A 14,142-nucleotide genomic window follows, 5' to 3' on the forward strand; every position below is an offset into this window, starting at 1 on the left:
TTTCTTCTGACTAGTCCCATTGTTCACAGGATTCCTTTCAGAAGTGTACATGAATTGGTTATTTGCAACCATTTCAATGAGCTCTTGAGCCTCTGTAGGCGTCTTCTTCAGATGAAGAGATCCTCCAGCAGAGCTATCCAAGGACATCTTGGACAGTTCAGACAGACCATCATAGAAAATACCTATGATGCTCCATTCAGAAAGCATGTCTGAGGGACATTTTCTGATTAATTGTTTGTATCTTTCCCAAGCTTCATAGAGGGATTCTCCATCCTTCTGTCTGAAGGTTTGGACTTCCACTCTAAGCTTACTCAATTTTTGAGGTGGAAAGAACTTTGCCAAGAAGGCATTGACTAGCTTTTCCCAAGAGTCCAGGCTTTCTTTAGGTTGAGAGTCCAACCATATTCTAGCTCTGTCTCTTACAGCAAAAGGGAATAGCATCAGTCTGTAGACCTCAGGGTCAACCCCATTAGTCTTGACTGTGTCACAGATTTGTAAGAACTCAGCTAAAAACTGATGAGGATCTTCCAATGGAAGTCCATGAAACTTGCAATTCTGTTGCATTAGAGAAACTAACTGAGGCTTAAGCTCAAAGTTGTTTGCTCCAATGGCAGGGATAGAGATGCTTCTCCCATAGAAGTCGGGAGTAGGTGCAGTAAAGTCACCCAGCACCTTCCTTGCATTGTTGGCATTGTTGTTATTTTCGGCTGCCATGGGTTCTTCTTCTTTGAAGAATTCGGCCAAGTCCTCAACAGAGAGTTGTGCCTTAGCTTCTCTTAGCTTTCGCTTCAAGGTCCTTTCAGGTTCAGGGTCAGCTTCAACAAGAATGCCTTTGTCTCTGCTCCTGCTCATATGAAAGAGAAGGGAACAAGAAAATGTGGAATCCTCTATGTCACAGTATAGAGATTCCTTAAGGTGTCAGAGGAAAAGAAAAATAGAAGAAAGAAGAAGGAGAAGAATTCGAACTTTAATTAGGTGAAGTTCAAATTGTGCATTAAGAGGGAGTGATACTCCATAAATAGAAGGATGTGAGAAGGAGGGGAAGAGAATTTTCGAAAATTAATTAAAAAGATGTCAAAAACATTTTGAAAAATTGATTGATAATTTTCGAAAATTCAAAGTGGAAAAGAAATCAAGTGATTTTTGAAAAAGATTTTGAAATTAGAAATTAAAAAGATTTGATTGAAAACTACTTTGAAAAAGATGTGGTTAAGAAAATATGATTGGTTTTTTTAAAAGATGTGATTGAGAAGATATGATTTGAAAAACATTTTAAAAAGATTTGATTTGAAAACAATTTTAAAAGATATGATTTTAAAAATTAATGACTTGCCTAACAAGAAAGAATATGATTTGAACATTAAACCTTTCTCAACAGAAAAGGCAACAAACTTGAGATGTTCAATCAAATCATTAATTGTTAGTAAGTATCTTTGAAAAAGGAAAGAAATTGATTTTGAAAACATTTGATTGAAATGATATGATTTGAAAAAGATTCGATTTTGAAAAACTTTGAAAACTTGAAAAAAATTGATTTGAAAAACAAAATCTCCCCCTAGTTCCATCCTGGCGTTAAACGCCCAGAATGGTATCCATTCTGGCATTTAACGCCCAAAATGCTACCTCTTTGGGCGTTAAACGCCCAACCAGGTACTCTGGCTGGCGTTTAAACGCCAGTCTGTCCTTCTTCACTGGGCGTTTTGAACGCCCAGCTTTTTCTGTGTAATTCCTCTGCTGCATGTTCTGAATCTTCAGTTCCCTGTACTATTGACTTGAAAATAGAACCAAGATCAAATAAACAAGGCATGCAAGACACTAAACTTAAAATTAAACACTAGACTCAAACAAGAAACATAAAATTTTTTGGTTTTTATGGTTTTTATAAATTTTTTTTTTGTGCTTTTTTCGAAAATTATATGGAAATAGAAAATATAGTTTCAGAATTCTCAATTTGAATTCCAGGAATCATTGCAATGCTAGTCTAAGACTCCGGTCCAGGAATTAGACATGGCTTCACAGCCAGCCAAGCTTTCAAAGAAAGCTTCGGTCCAAAACACTAGACATGGCCAATGGCCAGCCAAGCCTTAGCAGATCATTGCTCCAATAGCAAGATTGATAGAGATCAGCAAGCTATTGTGATGGTCAGTTGAAACCTCGGTCCAATGAAATTAGACATGGCTTCTCAGCCAGCCAGATTTCAACAGATCATCATGAAACACTAGAATTCATTCTCAAGAACTTTGAAGAAAAAAAATACCTAATCTAAGCAACAAGATGAACCGTCAGTTGTCCATACACAAACAATCCCCGGCAACGGCGCCAAAAACTTGGTGCACGAAATTGTGATCACTACTTTTTAATACACAAAACAATCCCCGGTAATGGCTCCAAAGACTTGGTGCTCAATACCATGGCATAAACACAACTTCGCACAACTAACCAGCAAGTGCACTGGGTCGTCCAAGTAATACCTTACGTGAGTAAGGGTCGATCCCACGGAGATTGTTGCTATGAAGCAAGCTATGGTCACCTTGTAAATCTCAGTCAGGCAGACTCAATTGGGTATAGTGATAAACGAATAAAGCATAAAGATAAAGATAGAGATACTTATGTATATCATTGGTGAGAGCTTCAGACAAGCGTATGAAGATGCCTTCCCTTCCGTCTCTCTGCTTTTCTACAGTCTTCATCCAATCCTTCTTACTCCTTTCCATGGCAAGCTCATGTAGAGTTTCACCGTTGTCAGTGGCTACCTCCCATCCTCTCAGTGAAAATGTTCCCATGCTCTGTCACAGCATATGGCTAATCAGCTGTCGGTTCTCGGTCAGGCCGGAATAAAATCCATCGATCCTTTTGCGTCTGTCACTAACGCCCCGCCTGCTAGGAGTTTGAAGCACGTCACAGTCATTCAATCATTGAATCCTACTCAGAATACCACAGACAAGGTTAGACCTTCCGGATTCTCTTGAATGCTGCCATTAGTTCTTGCCTATACCACGAAGACTCTGATCTCACGGAATGGCTGGCTCGTTTGTCAGGCGAGCACTCGGTTGTCAGGCGATCAACCATGCATCATGTTATCAGGAATCCAAGAGATATTCACTAAGCCTCATATGCTTGTAGAACAAGAGTGGTTGTCAGTCACCTTGTTCATGAGTGAGAATGATGATGAGTGTCACGGATCATCACATTCATCAAGTTGAAGAACAAGTGATATCTTGGACAAAGAACAAGCGGAATTGAATAGAAGAACAATAGTAATTGCATTAATACTCGAGGTACAGCAGAGCTCCACACCTTAATCTATGGTGTGTAGAAACTCCACCGTTGAAAATACATAAGAACAAGGTCTAGGCATGGCCGAATGGCCAGCCTCCCAAATGATCTAAGATAGCATGAAACTCAAAGATAGCTACCAAGATTTGATCTAAGAACTAGATGTCCGAAGATGAAAATACAATAGTAAAAGGTCCTACTTATAGAAAACTAGTAGCCTAGGGTGTACAGAGATGAGTAAATGACATAAAAATCCACTTCCGGGCCCACTTGGTGTGTGCTTGGGCTGAGCAATGAAGCATTTTCGTGTAGAGACTCTTCTTGGAGTTAAACGCCAGCTTTTATGCCAGTTTGGGCGTTTAACTCCCATTTAGGTGCCAGTTCCGGCGTTTAACGCTGGAATTTCTTGAGGTGACTTTGAACGCCAGTTTGGGCCATCAAATCTTGGGCAAAGTATGGACTATCATATATTGCTGGAAAGCCCAGGATGTCTACTTTCCAACGCCGTTGAGAGCGCGCCAATTGGGCTTTTGTAGCTCTAGAAAATCCACTTTGAGTGCAGGGAGGTCAGAATCCAACAGCATCTGCAGTCCTTTTGAGTCTCTGGATCAGATTTTTGCTCATATCCCTCAATTTCAGCCAGAAAATACCTGAAATCACAGAAAAACACACAAACTCATAGTAAAGTCCAGAAAAGTGAATTTTAACTAAAAACTAATAAAAATATAATAAAAACTAACTAAAAGATACTACAAACATACTAAAAACAATGCCAAAAAGCGTACAAATTATCCGCTCATCAGTGTTTCATACAATGATGCCCTGGCTAGTATCTGTGAACATGTCTCCTTAATTGATGACATTACACCCACTCACAAAGCCCTAGGATATGAACGTGCTCAGTTGCACCGAATGGTCAACCACATCATACTACCTCAAAGTGGTTCATATCAAAGGGTTTCATACACTGACACTCTTGTTTTATATGCCATTCTCACCGAAACTGAACTTTCATTTGCATATTTGATGGTTAGATACATGTTTGATTCTGTTAGGAGTGAAAAAGACAAAGCACTTCCTTATGGCATGTTTCTAACTTGTATTTTTTAGTATTTTGGTATTGACTTGACCAATGAGAAATATGAAAATATACATTCATATCTAAAGGGAGGTGGTTCAGTGAAACAGCAAAAAGGACTAACTCGATCTGAGAGAGTGGTTCTAGATGATGATGATGAAGAATACATCCCAGATGACTCTCCTCTTCCTTCCACTGAGGGTACTTTCATTTCCACTGGGAAGAAATCTGCTCTGCTGAATGTGGTCAAGGATGTTGCTCAAGAGTTTGTTTCCCAATCAAATCACTTAATTGCCATGAGCAAGGAACAAAGGAAGCTAGCTAGCAAGCATGAGAACTTCCTGAAGAAATCAAGAGATAGGGTGGCTGTGCTCATGACCTTCATTGATAACCTTAATAATGATGAAGACATTACCACCGATGTTGAAGAGGAAGATGCTTCAGAGGGGGATGGTTCTGATGCCTAGAATTTGTCTCATGAAAACTATTGATGCTGTTCTGTTTTCTGTCTCATAAACTCTGTTTTCTTTTGCTACTGTTGGACTTATTTCTATTATCTTGGATGACTGTATAAACTTTGGATACTGCTGCACTTTTGGTAGTTTAGTTAGTAATTTGGACTGTGCACTTACCTTTCTTGCAGGGTTTATAGTGATGTTTTTGTGGCTCTTGCTTATTATCAACCCTTGATGACAAAAGGGGGAGTAATAGGAGCATGCTATTCTGACCAAAGTTGCCTTTGATTATTGTTTTTTGTGGACTTTGTTTGACTGCTACAGATTTTAATAAGCTTGATTTGCAAATGTTTGCAAATATTGTGAACTGTTGTGAATGAGGTTGGAAACTTGCTTTATGATATGTTGCTATCTTGACCCTGACCCTGATGTGTTAAAGCTCTATTTTGGCCATTAAAACTATCACTGTTTACTACATTTTTGGTTGGTACATAGCATCTGTTTGGTTCCATATAAGCATATGTAAACAGGAAAGAAGAGAAGAGCATAAATCCAGGGGGAGCAATTTTTGAAAAGGAAAGGGGGAGCAACATAAAAGCAAATGACAAAAATCAAAGGGAGTTTCTAAACTTTACTCAAACTCATTTTTTGCTTATTGCTTAAATCATGTTTATCATCAAGGGGGAGATTGTTGAGTTAAGAAATTAACTAAATTAATTAGTGATGACAAACATTATTTTTGGACAAAATAAATAATTAGTGTTGATTAATTATAATTACATGTTACTAATTATTTATAAATTGTTGCAGGCCAAAACTTGAATTACAGCTCAAATGAAATGAAAAATAAAATAACCAAGATGGTGGGCTGAAAAGCAAAAACAAAAGCCCAAAAGAAACAAAGCCAAAGAAATCAAAACGGGCCAAGCAAATCATATTCATACCCAAGCCCGAATTGAGTTCAGCAAGCTTTTTCCCTCTCACTTGCTTTCACAAACTCAACGTTACTTTTTCTCTGACCATGTCAAATAACAGAAGCAAGAGAAAGTGCTTAGCTCCTAAGCTATTCAAAGAAGAGGAAAGAAAGAGAAGGTCATGCAAGAAAGGCTGAGGTCAAATCAATAAGTTCAAGCCAAATCCGGTTTTGGGTAAAAGTAATCCATTTCCGTTTGCGTGCTTCATATCTTCTTTTCTACCTCCCAACACTCTGCAAGTCCGAAAATGGCACACAAGGAAAAGTTGTTTTCTGCCCTAATCTGCCGTGTATCCACGGTCTCAAATATGTCTTGGGGACCAAGTTGGTTTTCAAGGGCTCAGATCATGTTGACCTTTGGAAAATTTCTATGGTTACTGCATTATGGCTTTCGGTCAAGATAAGGAAGTCAGAAGGAAAGTTTCTATTCTGAGGATTATTGAGAAAAAGTAAATCAATGGTTGGTGAAGCTCAAGGCTCAAGGTGTTGACTTTGGGAGAAGGTCCCAGCAACATGCAAGGAGAATAAAAGAAGACTTCTTGCTCATTCAGAACTAAGGAGAGAAAACCAGAAAGTGAGAACAGTGTTCTGTTAAGAAGTTTCTCTACTTGGATAATACTTTCTTTCAAAGAAGCATTCGGCCAATACTGAAGAACTGCATCTGAGGTTTGCAAAGCTGGTTTTTCACATAGCAAAGAGGCTGTTGATGAAGTCAATCTCCTTCATGTTTTACTGATTGTAATGTACTTTTCAAGTTTATCTCTCTGTAATTTCTTGTGAGAAAAGGCATTGTGAGAAAGCTCTAGTAAAAGCCATGAGTGGAAAAAAGCTGAGTGATACACTTGAGAGAAAAGCCTAGAGTTAATTTTCTGATTTCTTTAGGTTGGCTAAGTGTCTTGTATCTTGTACCTGTTTGGTATCCCTTTCTTAGTTGGGTTAGCACTAAGAGTGAATAGTTAGGAGTTAGCATAGCCAATGTCAAGTTAGGATAGAACTTGAGTGTGAAATTGGTGTATGTAATTCTGTTGAATATAGTGAAATTCTTCCATAGTTGTGGAGGAGACTGGATGTAGGTTGCATAGCACAAGGCAACCGAACCATGATACATGCTGGTGTTAGCTTTTTCTTCCCTGTCATGTTCTGTTTTCTGATATTCATGAGACAAAAATAAATTGTCTCATAAATTTCCGCTGCTGAGTTCAAACAGAATCATAATTGTAATTTCATTTAAAAAGGGTCATAACAGCAACTTAAAAGGAAGGCATAGATTCAACCCCCCTTCTTTAAGCCTACCACAACCTTCAATGATTATCCAAGGAGAGTGTTAAGATAAGCCTGGTGATGTGGATGCCCATTTAATGGGCGGTTCACTCTTTCCAGGATGAGAATTCAATTTCTCAAAACAAAATGAAATTAATGAAACTAAATAGCAATACTTTTGTACGCCTATAAATAGGCATGACTTGGTGCACAAGGAATACAAAACAGTAATAAAACATTCTCTTCTCTCTCTTTTACTATAATAGTCTTCTCTTTATATATTGCTAATAAACTCTTTCTCTTTATTTCTCTATAATTTTAAACTACAATATTTATAATATTAATAAATATATAAATTACTTATATTATAATGAGATAAGAACATATTTATATTTTTCTATTTTATATTTATTTTTTTCTCTTATTTATTTATTTTACAACATAAGGGACAATATTGGAGAAATAAGAAACAAATGGAATGTGAAAGTAGTAAGCTTACGATTATGACCTTGTGGAGAAGTTCCTTAATCCTAGTGATGAATCAAAAGAGAAGAATTCCAGAGACAAGAATGAAATAGTGCTTGCTTGACCTCTCTCTTGTCGGTGGAAGCCAAGAGAAATTGAGGAAATATGAGAGCAGAGATGGTTGGGAAAGGTGTACTTTGCTCACTGCATCAACCAAGCACTCTCTATTCTCTAGTTATATAAAAATTTAAGAAAGATAATAAATATACTAGTAATTGTGTTAATCTATTTTCCTTTTAATAAAAATACAAAAAATAAATAATTCTTTGAAAAATTTAAAAACTTAGATAAAAAAATATTTTTTTCTGAGAAACGGTAAATAGCTTTTGTATTTGACAAACAATTTATATATTTAATTCGATTTTTTTAAAAATATTTAAATAATTATTTGCAAGATATATGTAAAAAACTGAAGTAAAATTCATTTGTAGATGCCTTATTTTATTTTCCTCCACAGTAATTTTGTTTGAATGTCTTTTTTTTTATGTACAAGTACGTATTGTTTAACAATAAAATTAAACAAGAAGTTTGAATGTGACTTTAATTAATTCTCAAAATTAACCCAATAATAAATCTATAAGACCAATAATTCAGTGAATCCGGGTCAATATTTTACGGAAAGACTTGACATATTAGTCTTTGTTTCTTAGGAATGAACGTCCCTACACAGCACGTGGCAAAATATATATGAGTATTGGATATAAGTCTTTTTTGTCATATAAGTCATACAAGTTAATTTTAATCCAGTAAAATTCATTTACATAATGTGCACATAAAATTACGTTATTTCTCTTTGTATCTTGTATTTTTTCTCTTTTTTGCGTTTTTTCTTCTTTTCCTTTTTTGCGTATTTCATCTTCATGGTCATTTTTTATTACTGTTGTTGTTGTTACATTTTTTCCCTCCTCCTCTTTCTATTGATTTTGTAATATTATGTATTTTTTTGTTTAATTTTTCCTCTTAAGAAAAATTATGAAAATATAAAATAAAAAGATGAAGAAGAAGCAACAGAAGATGAGGAGGAGGAAGAGGAAGTGTTTTGAATTATGCAGAATTTATCAGCACACATACACCCGAAAATCTTAAACAATACACTCAAATATCTTCGTGTTACACCCAAATTTGTTGCAAATACAGAAAAATGTTTTTTTCTAATGTTGCTTTTTTTCTTCTTTTTTTTTATTTATTTATTTCTTTTAATTGAATGAATGTAAGTTCATTCTCTTTCAAGTAATTTTTTACCATTATGTGCTTCTTCTTTGTTTGATTTTTTTTATTCTTGTTAAGAGAGTAAAACAAGAAAAAAAATGAATAAAAAAAAAAAAGATGATAGATGATGATGAAAAAGAAGTAGAAGACGCAGTGAGGAGGAGGAAGAAGAAGAGTTTGAATTATGCAGAACTTATTAGTACACATACATCGAAAATTCTTAAACAATACATTCAAATATCTTCGTAATTACACCAAAATATCTTCGTGTTACACCCAAATTTACTACAGAAAAATATTTTCTTTAATACAGAACTTTTACATTACATTCATTTCAAACTATCAACGATAAACAACAATTTTTACAAACAAAAATAACATTATTCACCTACAAAATTATAAACTATAAAACTACTAATGAAAACATTAATTAGAATCGAATCACACCTAAACCACTTGATTGGATTCAAAACATACAATAATTAATTTCATTCTGATTTAATTGATAATCTGAACTTAAATTATTCATTATCTTCAACAATAAGAAAACTTATGATGGAGAAGAAAGAGGAAAAGGAAAAAGAAAAAAAAATTCCAATAAAAAAAAGGAGGAAAAGGAGGAGGCGGTGTTAATGACGACGATAACGAAAGAAAAAAAAAACAATGTGTAGTAAGAAGAGAAAACGTGCAATAATAGCACGAAAAAAACGTGCACGCATGAATATAAATAATTTGTATAGATTTATATTAAAAAATGACTTTTATTTGGAGAATAACTGAATATATATATATATATATATATATATATATATATTATAAAAAATTGAAAGCATCTTACTCGGTTAAAGTTCCGTTTAAAAGATCTTTTCTTCAGGAAAATACAACATATTGACTTCATTGACTTAAATAGCAACGCAGCTTATTGCATTTGCTAGGCCTGTTAGTTTCTACTTGGTTGTCAAAAGAAAGCTAGCGTGAGACAGAGAAAATGCAAATCATCCCTACACACATCAGAGATCAGTGGAATAAATGGCAGCTGCGGGTGCTGGTTTTACTGAGCCTCACAATGCAGGTTATTCTCATCATGTCTGGCTCCAAAAGGAAGTATATTAGATACCCTTTTGTGAGCTTCATCATTTGGGTTACATATTTGTCAGCAGACTGGTTAGCCACTGTTTCTCTTGGTAACCTTGCCAACAACAACAACGATGATCAAAACTCAGCTCTTCAAGCACTCTGGGCACCCTTTCTTCTCTTGCATCTTGGAGGACCTGACACAATTACTGCTTTCTCCTTGGAAGACAACAGCCTATGGCTAAGGCACTTGCTGGGTCTCATTGTTCAAGTTGCTGTCGCCTTCAACGTTTACTTAAGGTCTTGGAACCGCTCTCCTTTAACTTTTCTAGCTATACCAGTCTTCATTTCTGGGATTATAAAGTATGCAGAGCGTACTTGGGTTCTTAGATCTGCTAGCCCTGTTCAGTTTGAAGACTCTCTGCTAGAATCGCCAACTCTACATCCCCAAGTTCTGCAGCATGTTCCTCATGATCATGAGTTGGAATTCATCCACCGAGGTTACTCCTTGTTTAACATTGTCAAGCGTCTCTATGCCAATCTAAGCCTGCGGTTCGCAGAAGGTCAAAGGAGCTACTCAATCATGGTAATGAAGAACAACAGAGTTAATGATGAACAACAGAGTAATTATGCTTTTAAATTGGTTGAGGTCCAACTAGGCCTTCTCTATGATGTGTTATACACCAAGGCACCTATAATTTATTCTATACCAGGCTGCATTTTTCGGGTCATCAGTTTCTCCTCTATCTCATCTGCTCTAATAGGATTTGTTATGTTTGTTAACTCTGCAAACTATTCAAGGGTTGACTATTATATAACAATTGTTTTATTTGCTGGGGCTATTTTGCTTGAATTGTATGCATTTTTTTGTCTTATTTGTTCCGATTGGACTATCGGCACCAAGAATTGCAAAAGTTTCACAGAGTGGGCTCTGTCTCATGGTAAAAAGAGGTGGTCAGGACACATGGCTCAACACAACTTACTGAGTTTCTGCATGAACAAGAGGGTACCAATTTGTATTGGATATGACTTTCTCTTCAGAACCTACTTTAAGCTAGAATTGTTCTTCGAAAGGACTACGAAAGAAGTAGATAATGATCTGAAAATGCTGATCTTTCAACACCTCCTGGAGAAACACACAGCATACAATGACAAAAGGTTTGAACAAAAGTTCCTCTTGGAATTGCTTTCACATAGAGGGGCCTATGCTCTCAAAAAGAAAAGTAGCTGTTTTGATGAGATTGGTTGGAGTCTGGAGACTGAATTTGATCACAGCCTCCTTATTTGGCATGTGGCAACTGATATTTACTATTATTCCGATCCGGCTCCGGAGGAGGATGACAACAAAGAGCGGAAGGTAAGCAAGATGTTGTCGGATTACATGCTGTACATTCTACTTGTACATCCATTCTTGCTTCCGAAATGTGTTGACAGGATTAAATATGTTAGAGATACATTCAGGGAAGCCATAAGAATACTGCATCGAAGTCAATTCCCGGTTGAAGATGGTAAGGATGCTTCTACAGCGTTGATTCATATGTACTGGGAAAGTCTGCAGCCACTGGAGAAACATGGAAAAGAAAGGAGCAGCAAGTCTTTGTTACTCAGTGGGTGCCATCTTGCTTTACAGTTTAAAAATGTTGGATGTTCATGGGATACAATTTGTCAGGTGTGGATAGAGATGCTAACTTATACTGCAACTCAGTGTGAGTGGAGTTCGCATGCTCAACGGCTTCGAACCGGAGGAGAATTGCTGACACATGTTTGTGTTCTTATGGCTGACCTTGGTTTAAATAAACAATTTGATATTGGGCAGCAGGGACCTCCTATAGGAACCCAAAGCAGAGGATTGGGATCTTCAAAATCTAGCATTCTCTATCCCTATCTCCATCGCAATTAGAATTCAATTTCTTATGGGATGTTTGTAAGGTAGCGACTAAGGCTCTATTGTATTTGGTAATTAGAAACTAAACTAGTTATAAAGTTAATATATTATTTTCACATTACATTATCCTAGATACATGAAAACTAAACTCTCACTTAACTAGCATCAAAGTGAAGTTTTATTGTCTATTCACATGAGACATCATTGTGCTAGTTAGGATCCTACAAAACTCACCCCTTAATCTTAGCATGTAAAATGTTACGGCCCGGCCCAAAATCAGCGCGGGTCGACCCGACCCAAGCCATACCCGACCCGGACACGCGCCCTCCACCCGACCCGGACACGCGTCCTGTACGGCTCACACACGGCTGCAGGACAGCGTCCTTGGGAATATGGGCCTGTCCCATGAGGGGCCCACTACTGACATGTATATAAGGGGAAGATTGGCTCTTCCCCCGAGGTACGTCATATCTTTTCAACCCTTCATTCTGCTCGCCTGCACACTGCTGACTTGAGCGTCGGAGTGTCTTTGCAGGTGGCACCCCCCCTCGTCATTTCTCCAAGACCAGTGCTCGGCTACTCGACAACCCACAAGCAGTGCGACCCAAGTTAAGGCGCCCTCATCCCTGCATCTGTCCCCCCGATCTGTTTGGAACCCGACTACTGAACATTGGCGCCGTCTGTGGGAACCGTCTAAATGGAAGTCGTACTGGGTCCCGGCGACCACGCTCGGGCAGCCGGAGCGGAGGGGGCAGCCTCCGTCGCCTCGCAAGGGGGCGGCGGAGGTCCCCCCATCGACACACGAGAACACGACCATTCGGAGGAACGGGCGGCGATAGCGCCATAATAATGCAAGAGCTACGCCACAGAGTTCAGAACCTAGAACGGCAGCTTGCCGACCGGGAGCGGGAGGGACGGTCTACCGACCCGAGCTACACCCCGTCTCCCGGGAGCGAGGAGGAAGACTCTCACCGAAGCCGCCCGCGGACAGAAGCGGAGAGCTCGCGGGAGGAGTCACCCGTAAGGAGGAGACGAAATGACACGATCATCTACTCCCGCGGCAGACCGACCCATCGAGCGACAAGAGGTCGCGAAGACGGAAGAACACGACAACCTGTCATAATGGGCGTCACCCCGTTCCACCGATCTATCCTCGAGGTCCGGCTGCCGAAACACTTCGACAAGCCAACGGACATGAGGTACGACGGAACTCAAGATCCTCTAGAACACCTCACGGCCTTTGAGGCCAGGATGAATCTAGAAGGAGTAGGAGACGAAGTAAGGTGCCGCGCCTTCCCGGTAACCCTAGCAGGACCAGCGATCAGATGGTTTAACGGCCTCCCTCAAGGTTCCATCTACAACTTCTCGGACATCAGCCGTGCATTCCTGGCCCAATTTACAACGCGAATAGCAAAGGCCAAGCATCCTATCAACCTTCTAGGGGTAACCCAGAGACAAGGAGAGCCGACCAGAAGATACCTAGATCGGTTCAACGATGAATGCTTGGAAATCGACGGCTTAACCGACTCGGTGGCCAGTCTCTGCCTGACGAACGGCCTCCTCAACGAGAACTTCCGAAAACACCTTACCACCAAGCCGGTTTGGACGATGCATGAAATCCAAACGGTGGCCAAAGAGTACATAAACGACGAGGAAGTCAGCCGAGTCGTGGCCGCCAATAAGCGGCAGTACGGTTACGGCCAGGCTCGTCAGTCCGCTGGCGACGGGGAGAGAGCAAAAGAAAAGGCTAGGGAGGAGGCATCGAACAAAGCACCTAGGCCGTTCCCTCGAGTCGGGAAGTTTACTAACTACACTCCACTCACCCTCCCCATCGTGGAAGTCTATCAACAAATAGCTGAGAAGGGAATTCTTCCGAAGCCCCGACCACTCAAGGACCGCACGGGTGGAAACAAGAACCTTTATTGCGATTACCATAAGGGATATGGCCATCAAACACAGGACTGTTTCGACCTGAAGGATGCATTAGAACAGGCGATAAGGGAAGGAAAGCTAGCAGCGTTCTCCCATCTCATCAGGGAGCCGAGAAGGCGTTATCGTGATCAAGACGAGGAAGGCAAGACACACTCGACCAAGCGGCGACAGGAGCCCGAAGACAGAGACCACGGCCTCACTGTAATAAACGTGGTAACGGCAAAAAACACTGCACCAAAGTCCCGGTCGGCACACAAGAAGGACGCCAAGGTTCTGGCGATCTCATCTCCACCGGTGCAGAGTACCAAAAAACCTCCGTCTATTTCTTTTGGCCCAGAAGACCAATGGTTTAGCGACGCCCCGGAAAACCCTCCCATGGTCATAACGGCCAGAGTGGGAACCGGCCTCGTCAAACGGATCCTTGTCGACACAGGAGCTGATTCAAACATCATGTTCCGCAACGTGTTCGACGCAC

General features: G+C 39.3%; 1 non-coding gene across 1 annotated transcript; it reads left to right on the top strand.

The window, feature by feature from the left end:
- The first annotated feature begins 201 nt into the window (after positions 1–201).
- Positions 202–309, top strand: LOC130963860 (small nucleolar RNA R71). Its single transcript, XR_009079977.1, has one exon. It is a non-coding gene; the product is annotated as a small nucleolar RNA R71 (small nucleolar RNA).
- Positions 310–14,142: the final 13,833 nt, after the last annotated feature.

Source organism: Arachis stenosperma, chromosome 2 (assembly GCF_014773155.1).
Source record: "Arachis stenosperma cultivar V10309 chromosome 2, arast.V10309.gnm1.PFL2, whole genome shotgun sequence".
Classification (NCBI taxonomy): Eukaryota; Viridiplantae; Streptophyta; class Magnoliopsida; order Fabales; family Fabaceae; genus Arachis; species Arachis stenosperma.